A 20,442-nucleotide genomic window follows, 5' to 3' on the forward strand; every position below is an offset into this window, starting at 1 on the left:
TTTAAGACCTTGGCAAAACATTTGGTAAAGTGTCACCTGCAGTGATGTAGAGGACAGACCACTTTAGAGAAGTGGTTAGAAAAAGGTCAGCTATCATGTGTGTTAACTGCTTCCTTCTGTATTTGGCAAGATTTCAGAAGGGAGAAATGAGCTTGCTCAAGAATTGGCCAATTTTAAGCAGAGATGGAAAGAACTGAAGTTGTGCTAAAGGAGGCTTTTTCTGCCTTTGATTTTTAATCTAAATTGAAGGTCCAGAGATTTCAGGCCAGCAAGGTTGGAAAAGCCAGCTCTATCTTTACCTGGAATAGCAGGAGATAGGCTTATTCATAACTTTTCTCAGAGGTGTCCTATTAAGACTGCTTAGCTCGTGGGAGGTAGTCCTCAGACAGTGATCATGTGAAAGTTATGGCCTTCTGATTTAAGCCTTAACAAGACAACTCCTGTTCAAACATGGGAGAGGAGAATGGGTTGAACTAGAAGCCAATAAGGAGGAGGAGAGCCAGCAACCTTAGGAAAGTTTTCCAGAAGAGATCTTGGGCATAATGATTACTTGCATGTAGAATCAGTGAGGCTGGTAAATGTTTAATAATGAGTTCTGTATTGTTTTTGTTGTTGTTTTTAAAATAAAAGTCCTGGGGTTTAGTTTCTATTTTTTTATTTTATTTTTTTATTTTCAAGGTATAAATGGTCACACCATGATCTATTTCATGATACCAACAGGGTGTGTCACTGATTGTGTGAAGTTGGAAAAAGATGTGCACAATAGGCTCCTACAAGCCGATGCAAGCCAGACCCTAACACCACTGCTTGGAACTGATTGGAAGAAAATAGACAGTCTACTAAATTTTGCAAGGAGTTGTATTCCCCAAGAAACTAAAATCCTAGCTGACAAAGGCCTGTGAATGTTCTGATCTCCCTAAGGAATCCATCAAACTCTCAAGCATGCAAGAGCAGAAAGTCAGGAAATCAGCTGCCTAGAAGGGCATACTCTCCAACATCTTCAGCTGGGGCTGCAGAGACTAATTGATAAAGAGGGCTGTTCAGAGGGCGAAGCCGGGAGCACAGAGGGCAACTGACAGGAAATCATCCCAGACATCACAATCTAGGTTACCTATTCCTCTGCTCACGTAGGGGCTTCTTACAATGACTACTTAGCAGGATGTCATCATTGCTGTGGACCAGGGGATGCTGAGTGTGCCCCCTTTTCTTTCTTTTTTTTTTTTTTCTTATTTGAGAGAGTCTCTCTCTGTTGCCAGGCTGGAGTGCAGTGGCACAAACTTGGCTCACTGCCACCTCCACCTCCCGGGTTCAAGCGTTTCTCCTGCCTCGGCCTCCGGAATAGCTGGGACTACAGGCGTGGAGTCACCACACCTGGCTAATTTTTGTATTTTTAGTAAATAACGGGGTTTCGCCATGTTGGCCAAGATTGTCTTGATCTCTTGAGCTTGTGATCTGCTTGTCTCAGCCTCCCAAAGTGCTGGAATTACAGGCATGAGCCACTGTGCCTGGCCTTTTCTTTCTCTTTCCTTCCTTTTTCCTTCCTTCCTTCCTTTTTTTTTTTTTTTTTTGGAGTCTCGCTCTGTCGTTTAGCCTGGAGTGCAGTGGCATGATCTCTGCTCACTGCAAGCTCCACCTCCTTCCTGGGTTCACGCCGTTCTCCTGCCTCAGCTTCCCGAGTAGCTGGGACTACAGGTGCCGGCCACCACGCCTGGCTAATGTTTTCCTTTTTTTTTTTTTTTTGTATTTTTAGTAGAGATGGGGTTTCGCCATGTTGACCAGAACGGTCTTGATGTCTTGACCTCATGATCCCCCCACCTTGGCCTCCCAAAGTGTTGGGATTACAGGCGTGAGCCTCCACGCCCAGCCTGCTCTACCACTTTCTGTTGGATGTGGAGAAGGGGGAAGCTCTGTTTTGCCTGGCGATGAATAAGCTCAGCTTAGTTTTCTCGGCTCTGGTGGTTATATTTTACATGAATTTCTTAAAGGTAAGCTGTTTGCCATGAACGTTCCTTTTCTTCCTTTCTGCTTGCTGGGAAATGGCTAGCACCTGAAGAACGTGTTAAAGATGGCAGAGCTATCTTGCCAACTTCGGTCAGCTCCCCTCTAGATTGTCCTGAAAAAGAAAAGTACCCTTCCCATTTAACCTTCCTGTAACCTTCCTGTATTTTGGTCACCTTTTCAAACCAGTGTAGCCTATTCTCTAACTACTACTCAACATAAAAGTCCTGGTCTATCAACATACTGGTTACATATATAAAGTCTTAGCTTGGTACCTTGCATATTGTATTTTTTTTTAGTTAGTGTTTGCTATTATTATTAACAATGAATATGATTGTTGACTGACTGAATGAGGAATAGTTATGTAAAATTTATGTTACCATTAAAAGACTTTGGGAAGGATGGGGTAAGAATTTTGGATACCATTTGCATCATTGAATAGAAATGAAACACATAAAACTACTGGCTATGATGCACTAATATTTATTTTGAGCATACCTGATGCTTGATGCTTTATAAAAGTGTCATAAAAACTATAGTCTTTTCTTGGCAGACTCTTAATCTAAATGAGGTGATCAGTAGTATTGCAAACCGAGGATAAAAATGCAGTAAGTCTGACAGGTGGTGATTGTTGCTTGCTCTTTTTTTCACTTTATCTATTTTCTCTCATTACATGTGCAAGAGCTTAAATAAAATATCTCACAAAAATGTTATGAAAGAAAGCCCCATGCTGTGTATTTACTGCAAATATGTCTACGTGTTCAGACATAATCTGATGCTGCCCATTGGAGATATTTTCTGGAAATTTTCTGAGGCCAAGTCCAGTGACCTTAAAAATGCATCAGTCTCCAGTGGCTTAAGCCTGCTTCATATATATATAATATGCACACACACACACACACACACAATATACTCACGTGTGCATTTCTGTTTTAGAAACACCTGTGAGTCACTGTCATCGTACCTGTGAAGGGCTCTTTCTTTTTCTTTCTTCCTTTTTTTTTTTTTTAATCATAAGGAGGTAAGGAGGCTGGGCATGGTAGCTCATGCATGTACTCCCAGCACTTTGGAAGGCTGGGGAGGGTGGATCACTTAAGGTCAGGAGTTTGAGACCAGCCTGGGCAACATGGCGAAACCCCGTCTCCACTAAAAATACAACAATTAGCTGGGTGCGGTGACACACACTTGTAGTATCCCAGCTACTTGGGAGGCTGAGGCATGAGAATTGCTTGAACCTGTGAGGCAGAGGTTGCAGTAAGCAGTGATTTTGCCACTGCACTCCAGACTGGGCAATAACATGAGACCCTGTCTAAAAAAAAAAAAAAAAAAAAAAAAAGAAAAAAGTTATAAAGATAATTGTGTCTCTTTTAAGCACTCATTCTAGGAGTGACTCGATTCCAATTTACTCCAACATTATCCTCCTCAAAGAAAATATAAATGCATAAAGCAGAGAAGGGATAGAGACTGAATATCTTGGGGAGTCCAGAAATGGAGCAGGACATCTTTTCTTTCCCTGTCGTTGGCTTCCATTCTGCCAAGTTTAGATAGGACAGGAGATTAGTGGTCCTATGATGAGACTTTAATGGATCTTTGGGTACTGGTGGTCTCAGACCCATTTCTGAAAGGCATTTGTCTAAGTCTTGAAAGTTTCTGGACCAAGTTTCCTTACAGTGTACTCAAGGGACTGGCTGAAGAAAAAAGGCAGAACCTGTGACGAAGGCTACGGAGGCACAGAGCATAAGGGTGAGGCCAACACAAGTGAATCCTTCATGTACCCACTTGTCCAGGGAGAGGTGAGCTTCCCCTATGAGGGGCCCAGAAATAAGGCATTTGCAAGATGTTGCTACCCATCAGAGCAGTCTGTTATCTTCTGCCCTGGACCTTTTTGCCCAGGAGCTTCATTGCTGGGACTGTGCTGACAAATAGCATTCTCTGGCAGCAGAATTAAAATGAGAAGGAAAATTAAAAACTTTCATGAGGTGAAGATGGAATCGTTTCTAAGGAAACAGAAGCTTAGAGGAAGGAAGAAAAGAAAGTGAAGAAAGCATAACATCAAGTTTGACTTTCCTAAAAATCACAACAACCAATACCCTAAATGATGTTACAAAACAAAGAGAACGACTATGGATGCGATTCCTTGATCCCTGCTCCTTCTGAGGCTTGAGAAACTTTGTATAACCTTCGTAGAGATTTTATAATCTGGCTACTGAAATTTCAAATAAGTACATATTGCCTTAATTTTATCTTAACCCCTGCCATGTGATTGATCCAACACTTTTTTGGTAGTTTTGGGCTGTTTAGTTACTGTGTTTTATTTGTAAAAGTAACACATATTTGTCTTAGAATGGATTCTACAGAAGCGGGGCCTGAGATGGGGAGTCTTGTCCAGGTGATCTATGGGGAGAGTCTTCTTGGGAGGAGGGGACTGAGGTCGCAGGAAAGGGCTGGGGTAGAATTTGAGCACGATACCGTCTCAGCTGGAGACCAGCTTTAATCTCATCCCACAGGAAGTTCTGGAGCAGAAATCACACCACACAGTTGATCCTCCCTCGAAGTGAGGAGGCTGGCTCTGATTTCCTTGTGTCAGTCAGTCATTGGCTGAGGTCTGGGGATATAAATCGCCACCCTGGCAAGAAGATTTTCATTTGACCAAGAGCAATTCTCCAGAAAAAAGGACAACTGTGAGTTATTTATCAGCCAGCAAACACAGCAACTGGAAGATGAGTCTACAGCTGGAAAGGGGAATAGAAAACTCTATGCTGCAGCAGAACAAGGTAAAGAATGAAGAAATAATCTCAAAACACACCCCCATCCAAAGGCAACTACCATCACCTTTAGGTGATTATGCTTCCAGACATACCTGTTACCTCTCGACCAATGCACATATGAATATCTCTGCTGCTGTGATTTTCCCATATTAATTATTAAAAAGACACTATCATTTCTGATGGTGTCATAGGATTTCACCATAATTTAGTCAACAAATTTATTTAATGCATGGTTGTTCTAATTACTATTGCTGGGTAACAAGTCACCCTAAACTTAGTGGCATAAAACAACAGCCATTTTATAAATACTCACTGATACTGAGGGTCACAAATTCAGGCAGAGCTCATGGGATGACTCTCTTGCTCAGTGATGTCTTGGCCATCTGCTGGGACTGGAGGTGTTGAATGGCTGGACTGGAGGATGTACTGCTACAATAACTTCACTTTGATGTGCAGCAGTTTGCGGTGATGTGTTGGCTGGAAGACTGCTGAGCTGGGACTGCTCACTCTAGTATGATGGCTTTGTGGTAGCTGCGTTTTTTGCTTGGCAGCTTGGTGCTCTAGAGAACCAGGTGGAAACTACATGACTTTTCTTGACCAAGGCTCAGAACTCACGAAGCATCCCTTCCACAGTCCTCTGTTGGTTCATATACTCATGTGAAGTCACAAGCAGGCCCTGATAGGAGAAGAAGTCAGTTCTACTTATTCTTTTTAAAGTTATATTTTAGATTCAAGAGTATATGTGTAGGTTTGTTATATAGGTAAGTTGCATGTCACAGGAGTTTGGCGTACAGATTATTTCACCACCCAGGTAATAAGCATAGCCCCTGAGGTAGTTTTTCCATCCTCCCCCTCCTCCCTCTCCCTACCCTCAAGCAGGCCCTAGTATCTGTTTTTCCCTACTTTGTGTACATATGTACTAAATGTTCACCTCCCACTTATGAGTGAGAACATGTGATATTTGACTTTCTGTTTCTGTATTATCTCACTTAGGATAATAGCCTCCAGCTCCATCCATGTTGCTGCAAAGGACATGATCTTGTTCTTTTTTATTGCTGTGTAGTATTCCATGGTGTATGTGTACCACATTTTTAAAAATCCAGTCTACCAGTGATGGGCATTTAGGGTGATTCCATGTCTTTGCTATTGTGAATAGTGCTGGGATGAACATACGTGTGCATGTGTCTTTATGATAGAATGATTTACATTCCTTTGTGTACATACCCAGTGATAGGATTGCTGGGTTGAATGGTAATTCTGCTTTGAGTTCTTCGAGAAATTGCTACACTACTTTCCACAATAGCTAAACTAATTTATATTCCCACCAGCAGTGTATAAACATTCCCTTTTCTCTGCAACCTTGCCAGAATCTGTTATTTTTTCATTTTTAGTAATAGCCATGCTGACTGATGTTAGATGGTATCTCATTGTGTTTTGATTGGCATTTCTCTTATGGTTAGTCATGTTGAGCATTCCTTCATATGTAATGTTGAAGAATTTGAGGTGACTGAAAAAAATCTCCACTGTAAACATTTAGGTTGTTTCCAGTTTTTTTCATATCTTGTTGCTAACAATGCCACTATGAATATTCATACACAGTAAGTTTTCATTTACCATCATTGTCCATAGATTCTTGGAGACTGCAACTTTAAGCAAAACAATATATAGGGAGACCAGTTTTACCATAGGCTTAACTGATGGAAACAACAGTGATATTTCTGCAGCATATTTGTCGTCACAAAACATCACCAAACTTCTAAAGAGAGATTAAATACTTCTAATATTTTATATTACAATAAATGTGAGCGATACAAGAAAGATGAATAAAAACAAATAAGATAATTATTTACTTAATTAGTCCAGTTCAGCATGGCAGGTGGCTGGAACGTGTCCCTGAAGCTCAGGGACAAGGCAGGAAGCCACCGTGAGCAAGACACCACTGATCAATCAATCCCATTTATTCCTGTCAGAATCAGTTTTTTTCCCCATCAATGCTAAAACAAAATGACATTGAACCAAATTACATTGTTCCAGAATCTGCTGCACAAATAATCTCTCACAGGTGAAACATTATCATCTCAGAGGAAATTTCTTAAGTGGAACTCCTAGTAAAGAGGCACATGCATTTTTTTAAAAAAATTAATTTATGGGCCGGGCGTGGTGGCTCATGACTGTAATCCCAGCACTTTGGGAGGCCGAGGCGGGAGGATCACTAGGTCAGGAGATCAAGACCATCCTGGCTAGCATGATGAAACCCAATCTCTACTAAACAAAATACAAAAAATTAGCTGGGCATGGTGGCGGGCGCCTGTAGTCCCAGCTACTCAGGAGGCTGAGGCAGGAGAATGGCGTGAACCCAGGAGGCGGAGATTGCAGTGAGCCGAGATCGGGCCACTGCACTCCAGCCTGGGCGACAGAGAAAGACTCTGTCTCCCCAAAAAAAAAAAAAAAAAAAAAAAAAAAAAAAAAAAAAAAATTATGCTCCCTGGAGAAGCTGCATCAATGTATACTTCCATCACAAGTGTCAGAGAATACCTTTGTGTGCTTGTGTATTTGGGTGTTGTGTGTGCATGTGCTGAATTTGTCACTATCAGGGCTACACTACATTAGTAAAATGAAAGAGAACTTTTTCACTTTTTAAATATCTCTGTACTCTGTCATAGGTCATTATTTTTATATTTGCTTTGATAAATTGAAAGAATCTACCTTTTAAACCATTTTGACCAAGTACATTTTTTGGGGAGTCATTGTTACATTGTTCTGAAGTTATTGGCAAGTTAGTGTTTATAACTTCTATTTTACTAGTGTGTACTTATAAAACTATTATATTGAGATTGTCAAATTAATCTTGAGTGATACAAATTAAGAGGCATTCTCTCATTTAAAAAACTTATCTGTGTCTATGAGTATAGTCCCTTTCCGAGATATAATTTTGCATATTTCACCTTTTATTTTTAATTGTAATTCCTGGTGAGTCTTTCAGGGCAAAATGATCAGAGGCTGTGAGCTCTGGAATTTCTACTTTTTGAAATTTTTGAGATTATTTTATAGCCAATAAGATACACTTTAGGAAAGAGTCCAAGGCACATGAAAAGAATAGTCTCCATTTGTAGAGTGCAAGGGTCAATGTACTTCTCAAAAAGTGTTACTGGTGTGTTAAATTTTTCCACTACAGTTGTATTTTGTGGCATATGTCTCACACACTCTTTTCATACTTTCATGTTTTGTCATTTGACTTTGTAACTTTTATCAACACGAAATGACTCTGCTTAATAATATGATTGGAATTTCACTTTTTCTATGCTACTTCTTTCTTTTTTGCCTCTTTAATATATTTTTGGTCTTCCTTTTTCCCCTCTACTATTTTAAATGCTTTTTCACTTGATTCCATGTATCATTCACCTAGTTTCTTTTAATGGTAACATCTTACATAACTACAGTGCAATATCAAAACCAGGAAATTGACATTGGTACAACTCACAGATCTTATTCCAATTTTACATGCGCTCGTGTGTGTGTGTGTGTGTGTGTGTGCAGTCCTGTGCAATTATCACATGTATAGATTAACCACAATCACAATCAAGATGCGGAGCTATTTCTTCAACACAAGGCTCCTGTACTGATCCTTTACAGCCATACCCACCCTCTTTCCTCACCCTTAACCCCTAGCCACCACTAATCTGTTAATGCATTTTTATAATTTTTATTTCAATAATGTTGTTATGGATAAAGTCACACAATATGCAACCCGTTGAAACTGATTTTTCATTCAGATTGTGTGCATCACAAAATCATTCCTTTTTATTGCTGTGTAGTATTCCATGGTGTGGATGTGTCATAGTTTAACTTGTCACCTATGAAATGACATTAGGATTGTTTCTAGCTTTTGTCTATTTTAATAAAGCTTCTATGAATACTTATGTAAAGGTTTTTATGTGAACATAAGTTTTCACTTCTCTGGGATAAATGACCAGGAGTACAACTGTTAAGTCATACGGTAGTTGCATGTTTAGTTTTTTAAGAAACAGCCAAACTGTTTTCAGAATGGCAGTGTCATTTCCATTCCTACCAGCAATATATGAGTGACTCAGTTTCTACATGTCCTCGCTAGCTTTTGGTATTTTTTTTTTTTTTTTTAATTTTTAACTATTCTGATAGGTGTGTAATGATGTCTCATTGGGGTTTTAATTTGCATGTGATGTTAAACATCTTCTCACGTGTTTATTTACCATCTGTATATCCTGTTCCGTAAAATGTCTGTTGTTATATTTTGTTCACTTTCTAATTGGGTGGTTTGCATTTTATTTTTTTCTCTTTGCATTTCAATGGCTACAAATGCCTGCTTTTCAACTGCTGAGGTTTGAGAGCTCCTTGAGTTTTTAGAGTGTATATTCTAGATACAAGGTCTTTGTGTGATACTTAATTTGCAAATATTTTCTTCATGTCTGTGGCTCATCTTTTTATTCTCTTCACTGGATCTTTCACGGAGGAAATTTTTAATATTAATCCAATTTATAATTTTTTTCTTTTTGGATTGTGCTTTTGGTGTCAAGTCTGTGAACCCTTTTCTGGCATAAGAGAGTAACTTTTAATGACTTCTCCCCTTTGGTATTAAAATGTAAAAATAAAACTACAAGATCCAATTTGTTGGTCTTTGTATTTACGGTTTCTGTGTTTGTGTGTAGCTTGAGAAGGTTATCGCCAACCCAAAAATATAAAATTAACACATGTATTTTAGACACAAGACTTTTTTACTATCTAGTTTTATATTATAAAAATAACACACGCAGAAATGTAGAAAGGTAAAATTAGAGAAAAAAAAGTTGCCTTTACTTCTGCCACTTTTATTTCCCGGGGTAGCTACTATAATTAATTTCTTGTATATCTCTCTAGAATTTCTCTAAGTATATGTAAGCATGTGCGTACACACACACACATGCACACGTATGTGTATTTTTTAAAACCCAAAGGGGACATTTGATGTATCTCTCTGCAGCAGTATATAAAGATCATTCTCATTTTTTAACAGCTGCAAGGATAATATATATAACCTTCCTCCTAATAATAGAAAATTAGGTTTTTATAGGCATTTTCTTTGCTATGATGAGTAATGCTGCAACAAATGTTCTTGGACGTAATGTTCACGTATGAAGAATAAATTCTTGGACATGAAATTCTTAAATTACAGATATAATTTTACAATTATTAAATTTACAGATACGATTTTACAATTTTGGTAATATCAACAAATTCTTCTTTAAAAATGGAGCGTCACAATACACTTCTACTAACAATGCATGAAAGTACCAGTTTTCCCGTGTCCTCACTTACTCTGGAAATTACCTAAGTTTTTATTTTCTGCCTATCTGAGAAGCAAGAAATGCGTTTTGTTTTTTATGCATTCTAAATAGATTTAAGAGATGGGGTGTGCATGCATATGTGTGTCATAAGAAAGTTATCAAGGAACATAGTTTTATTTTTTATCCTGTAAAATTAAAATTGTTTGGAATGTGTGTTAAGGTTTTATAAAATAAAAGAGATGCTTCTGAAAGCAGCTGGGATGAGTCTTTATACTCTAGAGAGCCAGCAACTTTCCACTTTCTCATTCTAATAAGGGAAGGAATGGGATTCTTTGGAGGGGTCATCGGTAGGAAATATCCCTCCCGCCACATAATTCTAGGAGTCTAACAGGAACACCTAATGGTTATTGATTGAGGGAAGATTCTTTGTAAACAGAAAAATACCCAATACATAGTTCTTAGTTTTCTTCATAGTTTAGTCATCAGTTCACCCACACATATATGTGTTCATCTAATTACTATTTATTTATCATCCTATTGGCATTGATCTGAGCACTGGGGACATAAGCATTGTGTTCATTGACCAGTCTGGTAGTGGGGTGGGAGAGAACTGAGCAAACACATCCTCACCCTAGTGCACTAAGAGCCTCTGTAGTCTCCTGGTTGGGGTATCAGACGGAGACAGGAGGTCACACTGAATCCCATACTGATGAGCAGGCGATAGGGTAGAAAGGGCAGTTCTACCTATTGGACATTTTGGAAGCTGAATTGAAAACTTAATTAAACTTCAAATTAAAAGCTGGATCAAAATGCTTAATTTCCATTAATGATCTGCAGTGGGAATCAATCACCAAGTCAGAAGATAGACCGAAAAACAAACAAAATTAGCAGCTCATCTTGTATGGTGTTCAGGGAGAATTAATCAGTTATACCCCAGTCAGGAAAGCTGGATATGACAGCTTTCTCAGTCATCAGTAACCACAGTGCAGGATTGGGGAGGGGAGAGCAGGCACTCGGAGGTTTTGTAACTAGGCAGATGGCTTGAAGTGGATTTTCACTGCAACTCATAATGATGATCCTCATAAATGAGCCCATTTTATTGTTTAAAAGCTGGTTATGATGGAGAAAACAATGTAGACCCAAGAAAAATCAAACATTTCTCCTTTGTATGTCTTTATTCTTCTTGCTTTACCACCTTTCATGTTCTAAGAAGAAATGTAAATGAAATGATACATCACATAGTCCTTTATAGCTCTATATCATTATTGTTCAGTCTTCTCATGTTGAGACACATCTCTAAGTAAAAACACAATATGATACCCCACTGACAGTAGCACATTGGTATAGAAGAAAAGTCAGTTTTCAGAGTGAGAAATAGGATAAGTATTGCCCAAGTTAGGAATCCAGTTTCTATTTATGTCATGGTATAGAACTTCTACAGGGTATCTTTCTGAAAGACTTTATAATGAGGGGAAGTTTCTGTTAAGGATGGATGATTAAAATAAACATCGTGTAGGCTGGACTCAGGGAAATTTAATTCCATGTCTATTAAGTCTCTGTATTCCTTTTTCAAGTGTTGAATTACCAACATGAAGTTCCATCAGCTGTTTAATTAGCTTCTGATACAGGCATCTCACTACTATTTACCAAAAAAGAAAATCCATAGCCTATGAGCTAGGTGAAGTGTACCCTTAATACTTTTATTATTTATTTTTACTTTTAATTTTTCTGAGATGGAGTCTCACTCTGTTGCCCAGGCTGGAGTGCATCAGCACGATCTCGGTTCACTGCAGCCTCCACTTCCTGGACTCAAGCGATTCTCCTGCTTCAGCCTCCCGAGTAGCTGGGATTACAAGTGCATGCCACCATGCCTGGCTAATTTTCTTTTTGTATTTTTAGTAGAGATAGGGTTTTGCCATGTTGGCCGGGCCTGTCTCAAACCCCTGACCTCAAGTGATCTGCCTGCCTTGGCCTCCGAAAGTGCTAGGATTACAGGTGTGAGCCGTTACACCCGGCTGCCCTTAATACTTTTATCTATTTACTTATTTATTTTTATTTTTTCTGGTGGATGCTCTCTTGCCCTCTCCCCTAAACTGAGATATCCACATTTGGCACTTTGCCTAGTTGGAGTCAAGCTCCAAGTTTTAGACTTATAAGAGTGAGGTATGTGTTCATTCTTCCTCTGATAAACTCACCCATGCAGAGGGGATGATGAGTGATCTTGATGGGCAGCATGTCAAAGGGGCATTTGGGGGGCAGTATCTCAATCCAGAGGAGCTCATGGCAAATAATTAGAAGATATTTTAGGGTGAGCTCCACTCTTCATGCTGTTATGTTGTGTACTACATAGTCAACTGATACCATTAAGTACCGTGAAGCTCAGGGCTTCTTTTTGTCTACTGGCTAGCAATCCAGTCCCCCTTGCATAGACAGCTCCTTTTCCTCTCATGGCACCAGGTACATCATGATGTCTCTTGCTTTGTGGGCTTCCCCAAGCTCTTCTGTCTTTGGGAGCAGTGCTTTGGCCCCATTCACATATACCTTTTGTTCATTCTTTAAAACTTGGTTCAAGAGTCACTCCTCTTAGAAGCCTCCTGTAATTTTTGCCTTTATGTTAATCCTTTTTAGATGTTTTTCCTCTGAGCTTCCTTAGTATCTTATGCATGTTTCTTTTAGAACAATTGTCAAAAACCATGCTGGTAATATTGTTTATTCAGCAAGAATAAACTCCATATTCTTGTTATTTTACTATAATCCCCAACCTCTGGCATATACTTAAAATTTGATAAATATTTGTAGAGAAACTGGATAAACTAAGGCTTCCATTGGGAACTCTACTTGCCTTCTCTACTACTTCCTCTGAATTATCTCAGTGAGAAGGAATCCCTGTCTTCTTAATGCCTGTAGTACTCTTCCCATTCATATAGATTTTCATTGTATTCCTGACTTGTGGAAAAGTCTCCTCCTGTAGGGTATAAATTCCTCAAGGGCAGTAATATTATCCTATGAAACTCTGTGGTCCCTAACACAAGTGATTGGCTAAGGTAGATATTCAAAAACAACTGTGAACACATACGAAGAGATAAATAGGCAGGATCACATTTATTCATTTCTTAGAAGTATATCATATGTATGCCGAATTAAGCATGAAGGAGAAGGTGAATAAAGATGATGGCAACTTCAAATGTGCTGTACAGTTTTAATTCCCCAATAAAGACTGTTGAATCAATGCTAAAATGCTTGCTAAAGAAGAAGAGCAAATTTGTGGTGGTGTCTTTCAATACTGGAAAGCAAACTAAGAAGTGATGTTAGGTGTCTATTTATGCATCTACTATCATTGCTAATGCTTTAAGCTAGGTGTAATGACAAGATAAATTTCATAGTAATGGGAGGCATTTTTAAATTTTGTAAAGTATATGAAAACATGTCTGAAGCCGTTGACTGTAAAATCACCTAATTGTTCATTCTTTCTCTCAGCTACTTCATCCTAAATTGTTTATTTACCTAAATTGTTTATTCAATTAAGTAAATAAACTTAATTTAATTTAGTGTGCTCAATTTATTCAAAACCAATATTTATTATTTACCAAAATTATTCATTCTTCCATCTACCTCATCTCAAGACTATTGTCATCTAATCCTGAAAGAAGAGAAGTATAATAGAAAAATGATTGTGAATGTAGATACTGTAGAAGGAAGCAGTAGGACATGAAGTTGTGTACAATTGAGAATAACAATAAGTGTATGCAGAAGAGGACATTTCAGTCTCTACTCTGAGGATGATCGAAGTAAAAACCCACCTGGAAATGTATTCTGGGGAACAACTTCTTCCTGGGCCCAATGGTCAGTCTTTTGGTCACATTTGCCAGGAATGGCAAACAGTTTTCAACTTGTGTTTCAGTGATTCTAGTCAATTGATAATAAAAGAATTCCAAGGCTACATCAGATAAAATTAGAAAAGATTCCTTGATTGATTAGTGGTGTCTCTGCTATGAGACAGAAGATGGGAATAGCTTGCCTGTGCATTTATCATCTTAGGTCTATGTCATCTTCCCAGTCATTCAATTGAATAGCAAGAATTACAAGGCAGTTTCCAATTCCTGAGGCTGAAATAATGATATTTACATTTTTATTGTGTTGGATGCTGAAATAACATGCTATACACTGCTTTAATGTTGTTACTGTTTTTGAGAAAATAAATTTGGATTTTTTTCCCCTTCTTCCTGCTTGTTCCTAAAACCCAGGTTTCAGAAACATTGACTGCCCCTCCAGGAGGTGACACTCAGTCTTCCCTTTTCCCTTTGAGTATGGCTTCTGAAGAATAGTGTTTAGAAAGGAAAAAAAAAAAAAAAAGCTCTACAGTGGAGGAATCTGGCAAACCAAGTGATCAAGGTTATCCTCCCCAGTGATGATAGTTGCATTGATATTATGTATGTTCTAACATGATGTAGCCTCTTCACCTTGTTGTATTTCTCCCTAAAACTTAAAACTCTTACATTTAATCATGAGAAACACAGGCAAAAATCAAATTAAGGAGAAATCTACAAAATACCTGACCAGTACTCCTCAAAACTGTCTTAAGTTATGCAAAATAAGGAAAGAGTGAGAAATATCAGAGCCAAGAGTCTGAGGGAACATGATGACTAAATGCAGTGTGGTGTCTCGGAATGGAAAAAGAACATTTGTGGAAAACAGGTGAAATCAAATAAAGTCTGAAGCTTAGTTAATAGCAATGTACCAGTATTAGTTTCTTGGTTTTGACAAATGTACCATAATAATGTAAGATGTTAACATAGGGGAAACTGGGTGAGGGGCACACAGAAACCTTGTACTATCTTTGCAACTTTCTGTAAATTTATAATTATTATAAAATTAAAAGTTTATTTAAAAAACAACCAGATAAATGAAACTTTTTAAAAAGTTATGTATTTTTGCATCTGTGTGTGTCTGAGACAGAAAGACTGAGAGAGTGAGAGAGAGAGAGAGAATTGGGACTTTGTTCAAATAATGTAGACCTGAAGAATCTGGGCTTTGGAATAAGAACATTTTATCTGGGGAGGGTCTTTTGGGATGAGTGTTATTGGTGACTTAATTATTATTTGCCATTCTATGTTCAAATCTCCTTTACAATAGAAAAATTTTTCCTCCTTTTCCCTTTACGAATGAGATTCTAGAAGAATAGTCATCGTTTTAAAAATTTTCCTTTCACTTTTACTCTCAAATACTCATTCTATTATCTTTAATCAAGAATCTTTTCTTTTTTGATGTCTAACTATATTTTTATATAATATTGCAAACTACCTTCTATTCTTTTTTTTTTGTTTTTTTTTTGAGATGGGTTTCACTCTTCTCACCCAGGCTGGAGTGCAATGGCATGATCTTGGCTCACTGCAACTTCTTCTTCCCGGGTTCAAGTGATTCTCCTGCCTTAGCCTCCCTAGTAGCTAGGATTACAGGCATGCGCCACCACACCCGGGTAATTTTTGTATTTTTAGTAGAGATGGAGTTTTACCATGTTGGCCAGGCTGATCTTGAACTCCTGACTGCAGGTGATCACTCGCTTTGGCCTCTCAAAGTGCTGGGATTATAGGCGTGAGCCACCGTGCTTGGCCTATTTTCTTCCCATTTTCTTACAAAACTTAGACATCCTTTTTATCCTTCGTGGTATCAGTTGTGAATCTTAATCTTTAAACCAAATAAAAGATTTGCCACGACAATAGATATGTAAATTCAGATCTTTTTACTTTCCCCCCTTGCTGATATTTGTCGGTACACATTCATAATACTGGAATTTAAATTACTTTTTTTGACTAGAAAAATACTTTCCCTCTGACTTGTAGCCTAAGGAATCATGCAAGGGCCCACTGCTAATGCGGAAAAAGAACACAACAGCCACATCAGATGATGCTTATCAAGGTCCATTTAGTTTTGCAGTAAGTGTCTTGTGGCCCTGAAGATGCAGTGTAGGGTCTACATCCTGGAATAGCATCTTGCTCTTCAACAGTTGTGAAATTAGCTTAAAATTTATGGTTCCGGTGAATACTTCTGGCTTTTTATGTCTGTCTTATTAATAACTAAGAATATTTTACTGGGGAGATTTATTTGACTGAAATGCATTAAAATTACTTGTATCAATGAAGTATATTATAGGTGAAATGGTATAAATTATGTAGGGGGGATTCAAAAATAACAAGGTGACGGAGCTGAGAAGAAACAATCATGTCATTCTTTTTCTTGATGAGGTGTTAGCTTATTTTAACTTACAGGCCAGAACGTGAAAGTTAAAGTGAAAATGCAAACGAGGAGTTTCGCAGTGAGTAACTCGTATCAGACTAACACTTCTGCCAAGAATAACTATAAACGTTGGATTAAAACTGAAAAACAAAGCAAAAAGCAGATGTTTGAAGGTGACCAGAAGCATAGGGCCGAGATTCCATAGGCAAAGAACGTACACAGTGAGCCCTAAATTGTCATGGGTTTTGTCGTCTTAGAGCATTTGCCTAGACACAATATGAGACTTAGAAGTTAAGGGAAAAAAAAGTGGTGTCTTGAAGCTTGTGGATGTCTCATGGGTGGGAGGGACAAAAATTAGAGAGCAGGACTAGCAAAGCAGTTGCAAGTGGTTCCAGCAGTTTGTGTGCAGTCTGCCTGTGAGGAGCTTATCAGTGACCAAGGGCTACCTGCATTGAGAAAAAAGTTCAGAAATCAGAGAGAGGAGGCTATGAGGCTAACATCTAAGGAGAGGCAACTTCTCGTATCTTGCATTGGACTTAAACTATGGTAATAAACATATCTGAGAGTTGAACAAATCATATAATTATTTGCAGCCATGGAGTAGCAACGAAAAGCTGTAATCCTTGAGAGAAATAGAGCATAAGAAGTAATCCTGCATTCCTGATGCTTTCTCTCTGACAAAATTTTCCAATTTGCAGCACAAGAAGACAGAGCCTACGCAGAGAATTGTGGTTGTGTCGAGTGAAGAAGATACAGAGATTGAAGTTTCAGAGTGCCACGGTGGCTGAGATTTAGAAGCATGGTCTTACAGAAAACATAGCCAAGTTATTAGTGGGAGAAAAGCTGTCAAAATAATAATAATCTCCTTGAATTCCTGGCCTAATCTCAAACTATCTAGTCACAGGGTGCAACTCTGAGAGGCTTAGTAGAGAATAGTTGCTTGAGAGCTGAGCAAAGATTTTAGAAGCTCTACAATGCTAGAGAGGCAGGGTGTGGAGTTGAGATCCAGGCAAGGTGGAGCAACCTCAGGAAACCCTAAAAAATTTTACCTGGGACAATAGGAAGTCCACATTTTAGGAGTCAGCACAATGCCCTACAAGTGTGGGTAAAACTAAACCCTAAGAACTGAACTAGCAAAGCCTTAACAGAATCAAGATGATTTGTTTATAATTTAACTGTCTACTAGAGGAAGAAAACTGAGGTCACAGTGGTAGTTCAAAACATCTACAATGTCTAAAAATTACTGACCTGCAAAGATGCAGGAAAAGTGATCCATCATCAAGAGAAAAGACAGACTCAGACCCAGAGACAATCTAGTGTTGGAGTTAGCATCTAAGCCTGTCAAAATCACCATAATTATTGTGTTAAAAATAGAGGAAAAGATGAAAATCAGGTGGTAATATGGAGAATATAAACAGATAACCAGAATCTACAAAAAAGAATAAAATGAACATGCTAGAACTGTGAAACACAGTATCTAAAATTGAGAACTCTGAAAAAGCTTAAAACATACTGGATATGACAGAAGACAAGATTAGTAGCATGAAGGGCATATCAGCAGAAAATATCCAATCTGAAAGACAAAGTAAGGAGAAAAATAATATAAAATTCATAAAGAATGCAATCAAGAGGATATTATAAAATGTAATACAAATATATTTAAAATACTAGGTTTAATAGAAAATCTTTTGAAAATGCAACTCGATAAAACTGATAGAAGAAATTTAAAAATCTTAACATTTCTATACCTATTAAAGAAATGGGATCTATAATTAAAAATCTTGCTACAAACAAACAAAACAAAACAAGCAAACAAAAAAAAACACACTCTAGGCTCAGATAGCTTCACTGGTGAATTTTTCCAAATTTTTAAAGAAGAAATAAAACTACCTCACAGAAATGATTCAAGGGAATGTGAATGGAGATAATTTGGAGCAACTGGACCTCTATGATTTGTGGGAAAGTGAACTGGTGCAACCACTTTGGAAAACAGTTTGGCACTGCTACTGAATCTGAATATATGCAGGCCCTGTGACTATATTATGCTACTTCCAGATCTAGACTCAATAGAAGAGATTACATTTGTGCACAGAAAAGAATGTGCAAGTGTTCATAGTATCATTACTTATGATGGGAACATGACTTCAGGCATTGTCAAATGGAAAAACAAATTGTGGCAAGTCACATGATAGAATACCATTTAGCAATGGAAAAAATTACAGCTACACATTTCAGCATGAATGAATCTCACAGAAATAGTGTTAGCTGAAAGAAGACAACAAATAGTTCTGTGGGATTTTGTTTGCTTATGTTAAGAAACAGGCAAAAAACTGCTCATTCAAAGTGGAAGTGGCTACTTAGAAGGATGATTTCGAGAGAGGGACTTCCAGTCCCGGCAATATACTATATGTTGATTCAGGAAGTGGTTACACAGGTAGATTACTTTGTAAAAAACTCGTTGAGTTGTAAATGTGGGATTTGTGGATCCTTCTGTATGTATATTATACTTCTCCTCTCCTTCCCAAAAGTGAAGTTAGTTCTCAAAATTTTAACATGTATGGCTGGGTGCAGTGGCTCACACCTGTAATTCCAGCACGTTGGGAGGCTGAGGTGGGTGGATCACAAGGTCAGAAGATCGAGACCATACAGGCTAACATGGTGAAACCCTGTCTACTAAAAATACAAAAAATTAGCCAAGTGTGGTGGTGGGCACCTATAGTCCCAGCTACTTGGGAGGCTGAGGCAGGAGAATGGCGTGAACCTGGGAGGCAGAGCTTGCAGTGAGCCGAGATCGGGCCACTGCACTCCAGCCTGGGCGACTGAGCGAGAGTCTGTCTCAAAAAAAGAAAAAAAAAAAACTTTTAGCATGTATAATTCATGTACTTTGAGGCATGGAGAAATGACGTGTGTGTGTGTGTTTTAGCTGGTAGAAGAAGGGCTCTTTTTAAATGAATTATGCATCTGATTATGGAAGAAGACTGCAAAAATGTAATCAGACTAATGTTAAACACATTCTTTTTTCTTTCTCGTAATTTCCCTTTCTTCAGTTGTGACTGTGTGTTCGCATCTGTAATTAGCAAGTACGCGGAGGGTCATGCTAATGCCTCTTCAATTGTTAATGTAATGTAGTGTAAATATAACATAAAACAAGACACAAAGCTGCCCTAGAAGAGATCTGGGCTCTAAATTGATTCTGCGCTACCTCAGCCTCTAAACTGATTTTGCTGTACCTGAGATGGCTGTGATGCCATTTTCCTTGCCTTGAAGCAAGGTTTAATACATCTTTGCTTGAAAAGTGCTGAGAGATGCTTGAGTATGAAGAGCTCTTGAAATTCCGAGAAATCATTTGAAAGACCCATGGGTTTTAGACATAAAGAACTTTAAGCCACCAAATAAAGCCATCTGAATAGGCCACCTAGGGTCAAGTTTCTTAGTTATTTCATAGCCACACCTCAAAGATGAAAAAAATTCATTTCCCATTAGATGTGATTCTCCACTGGCAGTACACAGCAGAATTGTGTTTATAAAAGCATGAAAACCCCTCCCTACTTACGGAATTTGTATCTGGAGGTGCAGGCTGTGAGATGTGCCCCTTTAGAAAGCCCCGCTGGTGACTCGTATGAGCTACTGCAGCTAAGACACTTTGTCAACAGAGCCCAAAGGGGAGGGTGATGTGGCAGGCACTGAATGTATTGGGGGCACAGTAGGGAGGGGAGTCATTTGAACAGCAACACTGTGCAGTGTTTTGTATCCTCAGAATAGAAAAGTTTCTAATAAGTGAAGTATATGAAGTCCTAACAAGGAAAAAGGAGTCAGGCTGATGGGGAGCAGGGGAAAAGCAAAAAGCAAAAGCAGATAAGCTATAAGTCTGGCTTACTTCATGGTCCAGGACTCATACCCGTCCTGCTCAGGTAACTCACAATCTTCTTGCACCTGACTTATCACCAGACCCTCACTTGATAGAAAAAAAAAAGCAAGTTAATGCACTGCAATGTTGGCATTTTCGGTACTGCATGTAACCCTCTCCAGCACAAGCACCATCCTATAAAATCCCCAGCAAGCCTTTGCCTCTTTGCAGTCAGCTCCTTTTTTGCTGATCTGCCCATTGCATCCTTGCAACGTATTTTCATACTTTCTCTAAT

General features: G+C 38.5%; 1 protein-coding gene and 1 long non-coding RNA gene across 3 annotated transcripts in view; one reads left to right on the forward strand and one right to left on the reverse strand.

Moving 5' to 3' along the window:
* Window positions 1–20,442, forward strand: part of SLC30A8 (solute carrier family 30 member 8) — a 248,915-nt gene that overhangs the window by 30,969 nt on the left and 197,504 nt on the right. The window lies entirely within an intron of this gene.
* LOC107126522 (uncharacterized) overlaps window positions 1,719–20,442 on the reverse strand; it is a 560,621-nt gene continuing 541,897 nt past the window's right edge. The window contains exons 2-3 of one of the 2 annotated variants that reach the window (XR_012416606.1): window positions 5,080–5,442; window positions 1,719–4,624 (exon numbers count right to left, since the gene is read on the reverse strand). This is a non-coding gene — a long non-coding RNA (uncharacterized lncRNA). Of the gene's footprint in view, window positions 4,731–5,079; window positions 5,443–20,442 lie in introns of both variants that reach the window. The other variant, XR_012416605.1, reaches the window with a different exon arrangement.

Source organism: Macaca fascicularis, chromosome 8 (genome assembly GCF_037993035.2).
Source record: "Macaca fascicularis isolate 582-1 chromosome 8, T2T-MFA8v1.1".
NCBI classification, from domain to species: Eukaryota; Metazoa; Chordata; class Mammalia; order Primates; family Cercopithecidae; genus Macaca; species Macaca fascicularis.